The sequence below is a fragment of the Microcebus murinus genome, chromosome 16 (assembly GCF_040939455.1).
Source record: "Microcebus murinus isolate Inina chromosome 16, M.murinus_Inina_mat1.0, whole genome shotgun sequence".
Classification (NCBI taxonomy): domain Eukaryota; kingdom Metazoa; phylum Chordata; class Mammalia; order Primates; family Cheirogaleidae; genus Microcebus; species Microcebus murinus.
The window spans coordinates 50,891,819-50,904,989 of NC_134119.1; positions in this window are offsets into that span (position 1 = coordinate 50,891,819).

Genomic DNA, 13,171 nt, shown 5'->3' on the forward strand with positions numbered 1-13,171 from the left:
CCACTGTCCTCGAGCTGCTCTCTTTGGGTGGGCGTTAACAGGGACACACAATCGATAGGCACCGCGCAATGCTGGGCAAGAGGGAACGATGCACCGTCCCCACAATGGGCCAGTGTGAGCTTCATGGGTGTCAGGAGACACTGCACGCCATCAGGGCAATACAGGGGCAGCAGGCGCACCCCATAGGCCCAGTGTCCACAGTGAGTCCCCAGCAGCAAGTGAGAAGCTCAGAGGCACCGCCAGGCGAACCCTCTTGGTGCCCTCTGTGAGGGAGCAGCTCTGCCTGAGACCCAGAGCCCTGGTGACCGGCCTGCAGCAGGTGCCTCCTGGGGACCTGAGCTTGGGCCAGCCTCTAGACAGTCCTAAGGGACCCACTTTGATATGAGTGGCCCTTTGCAGACGGCGAGGTCCTCAGAGTCCCAGTGACCAACCTGGGCCATGCAGTTTGAAAACATGTGCAGGGGATGGCTCTTCTCCCCAGCCCCCTCCCAACAACTCAGCTCCTCACTCCAAGGGGACCCCGGCAAAGTACCCTTCCTCCTGAAGGCTAAGACCCTCTAACCCTGATGATTCTAGAATCAGATCCCAGGCCCAGTCCCTACCACCTGCATTCCCCCAAGACCCCAAGCCCACCTCCCACCACCCTGCGTCCATCCCCTCCCACTACCCTTGAAAACTCCTGAACATAAAGCCAAGCTCACAAGTATATGAGTTCTGAGGTTATGTGAAGATCTGAAAAACCTCTGATTAAAAATTTCCTAACATTTTCTGGACCAGTGGTGCTTAGGCACATGGAAGAAAAGACCCTCAATCCTGCCTGCAGATCACACTGTGCACTCAGGACTCACAGGGTTCCCTAGGACATTAACTCACCATCAGAACCCTCCAAACACACATAACACCAGCTCTGGTACCCCTAAATCTGCGGAGTTTGCAAACTACAAATCAGACTCACTGAGCCATCGGAGTCAGGGTGATTAGGCATAGGATTTGGGGGAGCAGACTGATTGTGTTAACCCAACCAGGAGTGCAAAATCCGAAGTGTGCTAGAGCAACACACAGATAATAGATTCAAACCTAAATAGGTGGAGTGAACACTCCAGTCAAATGACAAAGACTGTAAGACCAGATTCACAAGACCCTGTGCTATCACAGAGCCTATAAAGTCCCTTAAGAACACTAAAAGGTGGCCAGATGCAATGGCTCACACCTGCAATCCCAGCATTTTGGGAGTTTGAGGTGGGAGGATCTCTGGAGGCCAGGAATTTGAGAACAGCCTGGGCAACATAGTGAGACTCCATCTCTACAAAAATTAGCTATGGGTGGTGGCATGTGCCTGTAGTGCCAGCTACTCACACATTGACATGGAGGTGCCTTCACAGAAGTCACCAGGGTCCACATCTGGAGGACTGCCCTGTTGTGTTAGGCATGGAGATTTGAGGGAGACAGATGGTGAAAGTAAACCAATGAAGGAATCTATGTCAGGAATCTAGCTGGTGCCCTGAGGGAGAGGGGACAGAATGCTGTTGACCCTTAGGAAGGTGGCTGGCATGCCCACTGACAAGCCTACGTCTGCACAGAGGGTGCACGGGACTCAAGGCTGTTGCCCCACAAGCCAGTCCCCTGCCCAGACGCTCACAGGAAGATCTCACACGGCTTCCCCTTTGCTTCCTCCCGAACTCTAAACTCTGGATAGACACACCATCTGAGACACTGTTCTTTTCATAAGATGTAGGGGAGGACTCTTCCTCCCCACACTTGTAAAAATAAGCAAACAAAAACACTGAACTGAGGCTGGAACAAGGAGGTGCTGGGGTCAGGCCAAAGAAATCGAGCTCAAGAGCAGCTGACAGAGGCAGGGCTCCCCAGGGCTGCTGCAAGCGAGAGTGGGCCAGTAGCACAGGCAGAGGTGAGCCTGGTGCCCCACGCTGAGTAGGACCCTCAGGGCAGCGGGAGGCGCCCCTTCTCAGTGGGAAGTCCAGAAGCCATGTTCCCTACAGGAAGCTTCCCAACCACTAATGTGAGCCCCAGCACTCCCCAAACCCCAACAATCAAAACCAAGCTATGAACACAACACAAAGATCAAACAAATAAGAAAACAAGTCACTATAATTGAAAGTCAGCAGGAAAAAAACCAAATAGATTCAGACATCCAAGATCATAAATCTTCTCAGAAACAGAATACAGAACAGGTAGAACAAAAATGACCAATCAACGAGGGTCAATTATTAATAGAAACAGATAAATTCAGAAAGGAAAAACTATGAAATGACAAATCCTTAGTGGGTTAGTTAAAAAGTTAATTAGCATAGCTGGAGACAGAATTAGTGAGCTGGAAGACATAGCTGGAAGACATCACCCAGAATGCAGTACAGAGAGACAAGAAGCCAGAACATTTCAAAAAGATATGGAAGATAAAATGAAAAGTTCTAAGTGTTTTAAATCAGAGACTCTAAAGGAGATAATAGAATGGAGAAGAGATAATCTTTAAAGAGAAAATGGTACAAATTTACAGAACTGGTTAAAATAAAAAGGTATCTCTGGAAATAGAAAGCATAATATATATCCCAAAGAGGAAAAATAAAAGTAATCCATGCCTATGCACAGCATATTGAAACTGATAAACACCAAAGACAAACAGAAGACTCTCAAAGGACACCAAGGAAAAGAACAGATTGCCTATAAAGGAACATGCATTGAATGACAACTTCTAAACAGCAGCAAGGGAGTCAGGACACAGATAACATGTTTTTAATTTGACTTTTTAATTTTGACAGAAATTAACTATCAACCCAGAGTTATGAACTCAGCAACATCTGTCAAGAATGAGGGCAAACCTGTAGAAGGCTAAAGCAGGACCCACACCTTTCACCTCTCACAAAAACCAACTCACGCTGGATAACAGACTTAAACCTAAGGTATGAAACTATTAGAATTCTAGAGGAAAATGTTGGAAACACTCTCCTAGACATCGGCCTAGGCAAAGAGTTTATGAAGAAGTCCCCAAAGGCAATCACAGCAGCAACAAAAATAAATAAATGGGACATGATCAAACTAAAACGCTTCTGCACAGCCAAAGAAATAGTCATGAAAGTAAACAGACAACCTACAGAATGGGAGAAAATTTTTGCACCCTACGCATCTGATAAGGGGCTGATAACTAGAATATACTCAGAACTCACAAAAATCAGCAAGAAAAAATCAAATAACCCTATTAAAAAGTGGGCAAAGGAATTGAACAGAAACTTTTCTAAAGAAGACAGAAGAATGGCCAACAAACATATGAAAAAATGCTCAACATCTCTAATCATTAGGTAAATGCAAATCAAAACCACAATGAGATATCACTTAACTCCAGTGAGAATGGCCTTTATCAAAAAGTCTCCAAACAATAAATGCTGGCATGGACGCGTAGAGAGAGGAACACTCCTACACTGCTGGTGGGACTGCAAACTAGTTCAACCTCTGTGGAAAGCAATATGGAGATACCTTAAAGCGATACAAGTGAATCTACCATTTGACCCAGCAATCCCATTACTGGGCATCTACCCAAAAGATCCAATGACACTCTACAAAAAAGACACCTGCACTCGAATGTTTATAGCAGCACAATTCATAATTGCAAGGCTGTGGAAACAGCCCAAGTGCCCATCAATCCAAGAATGGATTAATAAAATGTGGTATATGTATACCATGGAGTACTATTCAGCTCTAAGAAACAACGGTGATATAGCACATCTTATATTTTCCTGGTTAGAGCTGGAACCCATACTATTAAGTGAAGTTTCCCAAGAATGGAAAAACAAGCACCACATATACTCACCAGCAAATTGATATTAACTGAGCAGCACCAAAGTGGACACATAGGTACTACAGTAATAGGGTATTGGGCAGGTGGGAGGGGGGAGGGGGCGGGTATATACATACATAATGAGTGAGATGTGCACCATCTGGGGGATGGTCATGCTGGAGACTCAGACTTGTGGGGGGAGAGGGGGAATCGGCATTTATTGAAACCTTAAAATCTGTACCCCCATAATATGCTGAAATTAAAAACAATTTAAAAAATTAAAAAAAGAATGGAAAAATAACAACAAAAAGAATGAGGGCAAAACAGACATTTTCAGATTAACAAGAGCTTAATGCCAAGAGCTTAATACTGCACTGAGAAAACCTCTAAAGGATGTGCTTCAGGATGGAGTAAAATTATCCCAGAAGGATGATCTGAGATACAATGAAGAGTAATGCATTAAAAAAAAACCAACCTTTCAAATAACAAAAGCACAAATTCCCTAAGGATGAAGAAAAATAACAGCAAATATTTGAGATGCTGAAAATGACAACTGATTGACAGGTCTGAGGGAAACAAATCCTAAGCTGGAAGTTTAGGTTTGTAAATTCAAAGAACTAGGCAAATTCAAAAAACTCAAAATCTTTAAAAGCTCAAGGAATTAGCAGTTTCAAATAGTAACATTTGTTACTAGATTTTACAATATCTTTGTATCATTTGAGTATAGGATAATCCTGACCTCATAAAATGAATCCAAGTGTTTCCTTCTCCTCTGAAAGACTTGTGAAAAACTGACATTAACTTTTCCTTAAACGTTTTATAGAATATTTTATAGGATTCACTAATGAGGCTATCGGCTCCACAGTTTTCTCTGTGGGAGGAGTTATTATTTACAATTTGTTTACTAGATATATTACTATTCAGATGTTCAATTTTTTCCTGTGAAAGTTTTGGTAATTTGTGCTTTCAAGTAATTTGTCAATTTCACCTAAATTGTCAAATTTATTGGCATAACTCACTCTGTCAAGAATGAGGGCAAAACAGACATTTTCAGATTAGTAAAAAGAGCTTAATACCAAGAGAATTGTACTGAATAATAAAATTCCTTTATTATCTTTTCATGTTTGTAGAATTTATAGTGATATCCCTTCTTTCATTCGGATATTGGCAATTTGTGATTTTTCTCCTTTTTCCTTGATCAGCCAGCTAAGATTTTATCAATTTTATTGATATTTCAAAGAACCAATTTTGGTTTGAGTAGCTTTCTTTAGGGTTTGTTCATTTTGTTTCAATGATTTCCACACTTTAATGTTACTTTAATAATTTCTTCCTTTAATCTTTAATATTTCCTTCCTTCTCACTTTGGGTTTAATTTGCTTTTCTTTTTATAGTTTACTAGGGTGGAAGCTTAGGTCATGGATTTTAAACTTTTCTTCTTTTCTAATATAAGCATTTAAAGGTATAAATTTCCCTTTAAAAATTGCTTCAGCTGCATACCACAAATGACATACATTTTCATTGTAATTCAGTTAAAATACTTCCTATCTTTCCTGTGATTTCTTTGATGCATAGTTTATATTAAAATGTGTTTAGTTTCCAAATATTTGGAATTTTTTATGTTTTGTTACTGATTTCTATTTCAATTAAGTTGTGATCAGGGATATATTTTGTATGATTTCAACACTTTTAAATTTATTGATACCTTTTTATAGCCCAGGATAAGGCCTATCCTGGCAAATATTCCATGTGCATTAGAAAAGATTGTGGGCCTGGCGCAGTGGCTCACGCCTGTAATCCTAGCACTCTGGGAGGCCGATTGTTTGAGCTCAGGAGTTCAAGATCAGCCTGAGTAACAGCAAGACCCCGTTTCTACCAAAAATAGAAAAAATTAGCTGGGCATGGTGGCGCATGCTTGTAGTCCCAGCTACTTGGGAGGCTGAGGCGGAAGAATTGCTTGAGCCCAGGAGTTTGAGGTTGCTGTGAACTAGGCTGATGCCATGACACTCTACCCCAGGCAAAGAGTGAGATTCTGTCTCGAAAATAAAAGATTGTGCATTATGTCATGGCTGAGTGCCCTATTCCATTAATGTTAGTTGGGTCAGGATGGGTCTCATTGGTTGACAGTGTTGTTCAGGTCTCCTCTGTCCTTACTAATTGTCCTTATGTCTTCTTTTATTAACAAAAGAGTGCTGAAATCTCCCACTATAAAAGTAGGTTTATCTCTTTCTCCTTCAGTTCTGGCAATTTTTATTTCATGAAGTTTTATTTATAGGTACATATACATTTAAGATGATTCCCTTTTATCTTTATTAAATGTTTATCTCCAGTAATATTCTTTATTTGAAAGTCTACTTTGACTGATATTATAATAATATAGGCAATCCAATTTCTTGGATTAGAGTTTATGTGGCATATCTTTTTCCATTCTTTTACTTTTAACCTATCTTGTCTTTATATTTAAAGCTTATTTCTTGTAAATAACATTTTGTTGGGTCTTTGTTTTTCACCCATCTAATAATCTATGCCTTTTACATCATTTACATTTAATGGACATATCAATAAGTTAGGTTTACCTACCATTTTCATTTTTATTCTATTTGTCCCATATGTTCTTTGTTTCTTTTCTTGCATATGATTTTATTTTGAGCCATGCAAATATTTTACATAATCAAAAAATAAAAATAAACTGAACTACAACAAAGAAGCAAATGACCAAACCCTAAATATTGAAAACAAACTGATACAAATGAACCATACTTTATAAGAAAAGAAATCAATTACTTCAGTAAGTTTAAATGATATTTTTGTGCATATATCCCTGGGGAAATACTAAAGATAAAGAAAATGACAAAGAAATCTTAGATGGCACTTAGTAGTCTTTTTCATATTAGCAATATTGGTATGGTTCTGTGGAAACTATTACAGGCACACCCCATTTTATTGTGCTTTGTTTTGTTGCACCTCACAAATATTGCACTTTTTACAAATTGAAAGTTTGTGGCAACCCTGCATTGATCAAGTCTGTTGGCACTATTTTTCCAACAGCATGTGCTCACTTCATATCTCTGTGTCACATTTTGGTAATTCTTGCATATTTCAAACTTTATTATTATTATATCTGTTATGGTGATATGCGGTCAGTGATATTTGTGGTTACTATTGTAATTATTTGGGGGCACCATGAATTGTGACCATATAAGATAGCAAATTTAATCAATAAAGGTGTGTTCTCACTGCTCCACTGACCGGCGGCCATTGCCCCATCTCTCTCCCTCTCCTCAGGCCTCCCTATTCCCTGAGACACAACAATATTGAAATTATGCCAATTATAAACCTTACGATGGTTTGTAAGTGTTCAAATGAAAGGTAGAGCTGCTCGTCTCTCCCTTTAAATCAAAAGCTAGAAATAATGAAGCTTAGTGAGGAAGGCATGCTAAATGCTGAGATAGGCCAAAAGCTAAGCCTCTTGCATCAGACATTTAGCCAAGTTGTGAATGCAAAGGAATCGTTCTTGAAGGAAATTAAAAGTGTTACTCTAGTGAACACATGAATGATAAGAAAGTGACTCAGCCTTCTTGCTGATATGAAGAAAGTGTTAGTGGTCTGAATAAAAAATCAAACCAGCCATAACATTCCCTTAAGCCAAAGCCTAATCCAGAGCAAGGCCCTGACTCTCTTCAATTCTGAGAGAGGTGAGGACACTGCAGAAGAGAAGTTAGAAGATAGCAGAGGTTGGTTCATGAAGTTTAAGAAGCCGTCTCCATAACATAAAAGTGCAAGGTGAAGCAGCAAGTGCTGATGGAGAAGCTACAGCAAGTCACCTAGAAGTTCCAGCTAAGATCACTGATGAAGGTGGCTAAACCAAATAATAGATTTTCAATATAGACAACACAGCCTTATATTGGAAGAAGATGCCATCTAGGACTTTCATAGCTAGAGAGGAGAAGTCAATGCCTGCCTTCAAAGGATAGGCTGACTCTTACTAGGGGCTGATGCAGCTGGTAACTGCAAGTTGAAGCCAATGTTCCTTTACCATTTCAAAAACCCTAGGGCTCTTAATAATTACGCTAAATCTACTCTGCCTGTGCTCTATGCATGGAATAACAAAACCTGGGTAACAGCACATTTGTTTATAGCATGATTCACTGACTATTTTAAGCCCACTATTGCTGCTCAGGAAATAAAGATTCCTTTCAAAATACTACTGCTCGTTGACAATGCACCTGATCACCTAAGAGCTTTGATGGAGTTGTACAAAGAGATTAATGTTGCTTTCATGCCTGCTAACACAGTACCCATTACGTAGCCCACAGATCAGAAGTAATTTCAATTTTCAAGTCTTATTATTTAAGAAATACATTTTGTAAAGTTATGGCTGCCATAGATAGTGATTCCTCTGATGGATCTGGGCAAAGTAAATTGAAAACCTTCTGTAATTAAGCCGGGCGCGGTGGCTCACGCCTGTAATCCTAGCTCTCTGGGAGGCTGAGGCGGGCGGATTGCTCGAGGTCAGGAGTTCGAAACCAGCCTGAGCAAGAGCGAGACCCCGTCTCTACTATAAATAGAAAGAAATTAATTGGCCAACTAATATATATATAAAATTAGCCGGGCATGGTGGCGCATGCCTGTAGTCCCAGCTACTCGGGAGGCTGAGGCAGAAGGATCGCTTGAGCCCAGGAGTTTGAGGTTGCTGTGAGCTAGGCTGACGCCACGGCACTCACTCTAGCCTGGTCAATAAGCGAGACTCTGTCTCAAAAAAAAAAAAAAAAAAAACCTTCTGTAATTAATTCACCATTCTAGATGCCATTAAGAATATTCATGAGATGGGCACAGTGGCTCAGGCCTATAATCCTAGCACTCGGGGAGCCCAAGGTATGAGTATTGCTTGAACTCAGGAATTTGAGACCAGCCTAAGCAAGAGTGAGACCCATCTCTACAAAAAATAGAAAAAAGTTAGCCAGGTGTGGTGGCACACACCTGTAGTCCCAGCTGCTTGGGAGGCTGAGGTAGGAGGATCACTTAAGCCCAGAAATTTGAGGTTGCCATGAGCTATGATGATGCTACCACACTCTAGCCTGGGTGACAGAGCAAGACTCTGCCTCCAAAAAAAAAAAAGAATATTTGTGATTCATGGAAGGAAGTCAAATTATCAACATTAACAGGAGTTTGAAAGGAGTAAATTCCAGTCCTCATGGATAACTTTGAGAGGTTCAAGACTTTAGTGGAGGAAGTAACTGCAGATGTGGTGGAAATAGCAAGAGAACAAGGAATTAGAAGTGGAACCTGAGCATGTGACTGAATTGCTGCTATCTCTTGATCGAACTTGAATGGATGAGGAGGTGCTTCTTATGGATGAGCAAAGAAAGTGGGTTCTTGAGATGGAATGATTCTAGGTGAAGATATGTTGAATGTTGTTTAAATGAAAATCAAGGATTTAAAATATTACATAAACTTAGCTCATAAAGGAGTGGCAGGGTTTGAGAGAATTAATTGCAATTTCAAAAGAAATTCTACTGTAGGTAAAATACCACCAAACAGCATTGAATGCCACAGAGAAATCTTTCATGCAAAGAAGAGTCAGTCGATGGGGGAAACTCCACTGTCTTATTTTAAGGAATTGCCACAGCCACCCCAAGCTTCAGCAACCACCACCCTGATCAGTTAGCAGCCAATGACGTGGAGGCAAGACTCTTGGCCAGCAAAAAAGATTATGACTCACTGGAGGCTCAGATGATCCTTAGCATTAGCAATAATGTATTTTTAATTAAGGTATATACATTGTTCTTGTAGATGCGCACTTAATAGACTACAGCATAGAGTAAGCATAACTTTTATATGAACTGGGAAACCAAATGAATTGTCACATGAATTTGACAAGCTTTATCACAACATTCACTTTATTGTGGTGGTCTGGAACTGAACCTGCAGTATCTCCAACAGGTGCCTGTATAGGTATATTGAAGGATAAAAGAAACGAGTAATTATGTGAATGCCATTAAGCGTAGATTTTTAGCATAAAGGAGATAAAAGTATATAATCAAAGAAATTAAGTAAAACTCTTTAGTCTTAAATTTCAATTAGAAATAAGAATATGAACTCATATTTTAATTGAAAAATAAGCAAATAAAAAAAAAATACTTCCAGGCTGGGCATGGAGGTTCACACCTATAATCCTAGCACTCTGGGAGGCCAAGGCAGGAGGATCGCTTGAGGCCAGGAGTTTGAGACTAGCCTGGGCAACATAGAGAAGCCTTTGTACCTATAAAAGAAAGAAATATTAGCCAGGCATGGTGGTGCATGCCTATAGTCCCAGCTACTCGGAAGGCTGAGGCAAGAGGATCTCTTGAGCCCAGGACTTCGAGGCTGCAGCGAGCTATGACGATGCCACTGCACTCCAGCCTGCGTAACACAGCGAGAGCGTATTTAAAAAAAAAAGAACAGAAAAAGAAAAAAGAGAGAAAGAAAGAGAATAATTACTGCAATATATCAGAAGAACATTAAATATATAACAATTCACAATTCATGAATTCATAATGATACTTAAAGAAACCTACACGGGGTTATTAGGGCACTAACATACTGACTTTGAAAATTGGTTAATTCTGGGGAAAGAATCAGGCATGTGGCCTGCCTTTCCTATACAAATTATTTTGGGGTAACCAACCAGTTAATGAGGCAAAGTTTTCTTTGCAGCAACTACTAAGGAAGTAGTGGATTAGGGGAGAGAGCATACGTGGGTGTTCACACCCTTATGCTGAGTGGGAACCTGACAATGGGGAATCACGTAGAGAGGTGGCCCACGGAGCTTTGGTCACTCAAAGCAGGACAAGTAGACACTGATTTCTGTGGTGAGGCAATAGGAAGCGTGTGCCAGTTACTCTAGCATGGAAGTCTGAGCCTAACCAAACCCCTAGTTCCACAGCCCAGCATCAGGGAGACAGGAGGAAGAAGCAGCGAGCCCCTTGCCACGGGCAGTGTGGTCCCTGCAGCAGCGTCACACACGTCCACCCTGGCCCTGGTGAGCAAACTGGCAACACCTGGGCGCTTTCTCCCACATCTGCCATGTAGGTCACCATAAGCCAGTGACCCAGTGTTGCTAACAAATTACTGGGATAAAGAAGACTGGTGTGGGGAAGGGACACCCTACAGAACAAGAGAGATTGAGCAGATATCACAGTCAAGTGTGATGCGTGAGTCCTGATTAGATACTGATTCAAATACATCAACTGTAAAAAAGACCTTTTAAGGCAATCAGAAAAATGTGACTATGAATTGGATGTTAAATGATGGTAAGGAATTATTATTAATTTTGTTAGGCGACATAACAGCTTGGTGGTTGTTTTTTTAAAAAAAGTCCTTACCAGTAAGAGATGCATATTGAAGTACTGAGGGTTGAAAATGACCTCAGATCCAGAATCCGCTTTAACATACTCCAGGGGGGAAAGAAAGTGTGTATTGATTAAATGAAACAAGTTTGGGGTTCGTCGCACAATTCTCTAATTTTGTGTGCTCAACATTTTCTATAATAACAGAATTGTTTCAGCTGTGAGTGGAGATAAGTGGAGCCAGCACATCTGAATGCCCCTTCAAGATGTCAGGCTACAGAGTAATAATACAAACATTTAGTGCATACTATAGGTATAGATAGCACATCTGGATGCCCCTTCACGATGTCAGGCTACACAGCAATAATGGAGAACACTTAGACAGTGAGTACTGTAAGTGTAGACAGCACATCTGGATGCCCTTCAAGAAGGCAGGCTACAGAGTAATAACGGAGAACACGTAGATAGTCAGGCCTGTAAGTGGAGACAGCCCCTCTGGACACCCTCTCAAGATGCCAGGCGGCACAGTAATAATATAAACATTTAGATAGTGCGTGCTACTATGTGCCAGGAGCTGTTCTAGCACTTTACACATATCATTTGATCTTTACAACCAATCAGTAAGGTAGGTTCTATTATTATTTCAATTTTATAGATGAGGAAACTGAGTCAGGGAGCAATTAAGGAACTTGTCCAGGGTCCCAAAGGAGGTAAGTGGCAGACGAGGTGAGCCAGACTGTGGTTCCAGAGTCTGAGCTTGTAAATGTCATGCTGCCGGGCGTCGAGAGGAAAGCCTCCACGGACAGGAGGCTGGGGCAGAGGGCCCAGCTCGCAGGAAGGGACAGAAGCCTCTAAGGAGGAATGAGAAAGGACTCCAAAGGCAGGGTCAGGTGTGGGCAGGAGGGAGGCCTAAGGGCAGGCCGTGGATAGAGACAGCTGCGGAAAGCCATGGGCCTGCTCACCCTCTGCACGGACTAGGGCTGCTTCCCGCCGCAGCTCCAGAGGCACCAGGAAGGCCAACAGCTGCGCCATGTGCTAACTGCACAGAGCCAAGGACTTCCCCTGTGTCATCCAATCCCTACAGCAGTGCTGTGGGCTGTGCTGCCATCACTCCTCTGCTTTATAGGTGGCAGCCCTGAGGTCTGCTCACCTGTCCATATCCACACCACTAAAAAGCAATATAGTCCAACCACCATGGCCTGCGGATGCCAATCTCTTGCTCTAAGCCATGAAGGTGCATTTTTTCTACTTTTCCGCTTGTTTCAAGAGTATTCATGATTGCTTATCAAAGCATTCCCATGATAGTACACATATATCCAAAAAATAAAAAAATTAAAAGAATGTGTGCCAAAGCTGGGGAAGCCCATGAAAGGCTGCAGTCTAGTTGGTGGAACTCTGCCAGCCACATGGTCATCTTAGCTATGCGAGATGCTCCATGGGGGAAGCTGGGTGATAGGTGCACAGGCCCTTTCTGTACTATTTTTGCAACTTGTCGTGAGTCTACAAATAGTTCAACATAAAAAGTTTAAAAAGAAAACACTAGGTGCCAGAGCTGAAAGGACCAAATGGAACACTAAGTGATTTTAACTTCTCTTTTCTTGGGGAAACTGAGACGGAGAGACTCCCATGGGGGCTCTTGCCTCTTCCTAGTCCAGAAGCGAGCTGCCTCTTCCTCCTCCCCACACCAGTCCCCCTCCTCTACGCCAGCCCCCATTTTTCATCCTCTCTCACCTCCTGCCAAGCAGTGGAAACCACCACATAAATGGCCATTTCCGCTTGGTCGCAGAGGCACAGCCAGCACGCTCCACGCTGGCATCAGCCGTGCTTGCTGCTTCGGGTTTCCTCTGGAGCCTCTCCCTGGGCCCTAAGGTCGCTCATCCCATCAGAACACTTCAGAGTCTTCAGAAGGGGGCAGGTCAGAAGGAACTCTGACGCCATCATGCTTGGAAAGGCCCCGAGGTTCGCATGCCTTTTCATCTTGCTCACTGGGATTTGCTGCCAATACCTGCCCAGCTGCAGATGCCATATGTTACTTCTCACAAAAATCAATTTTACA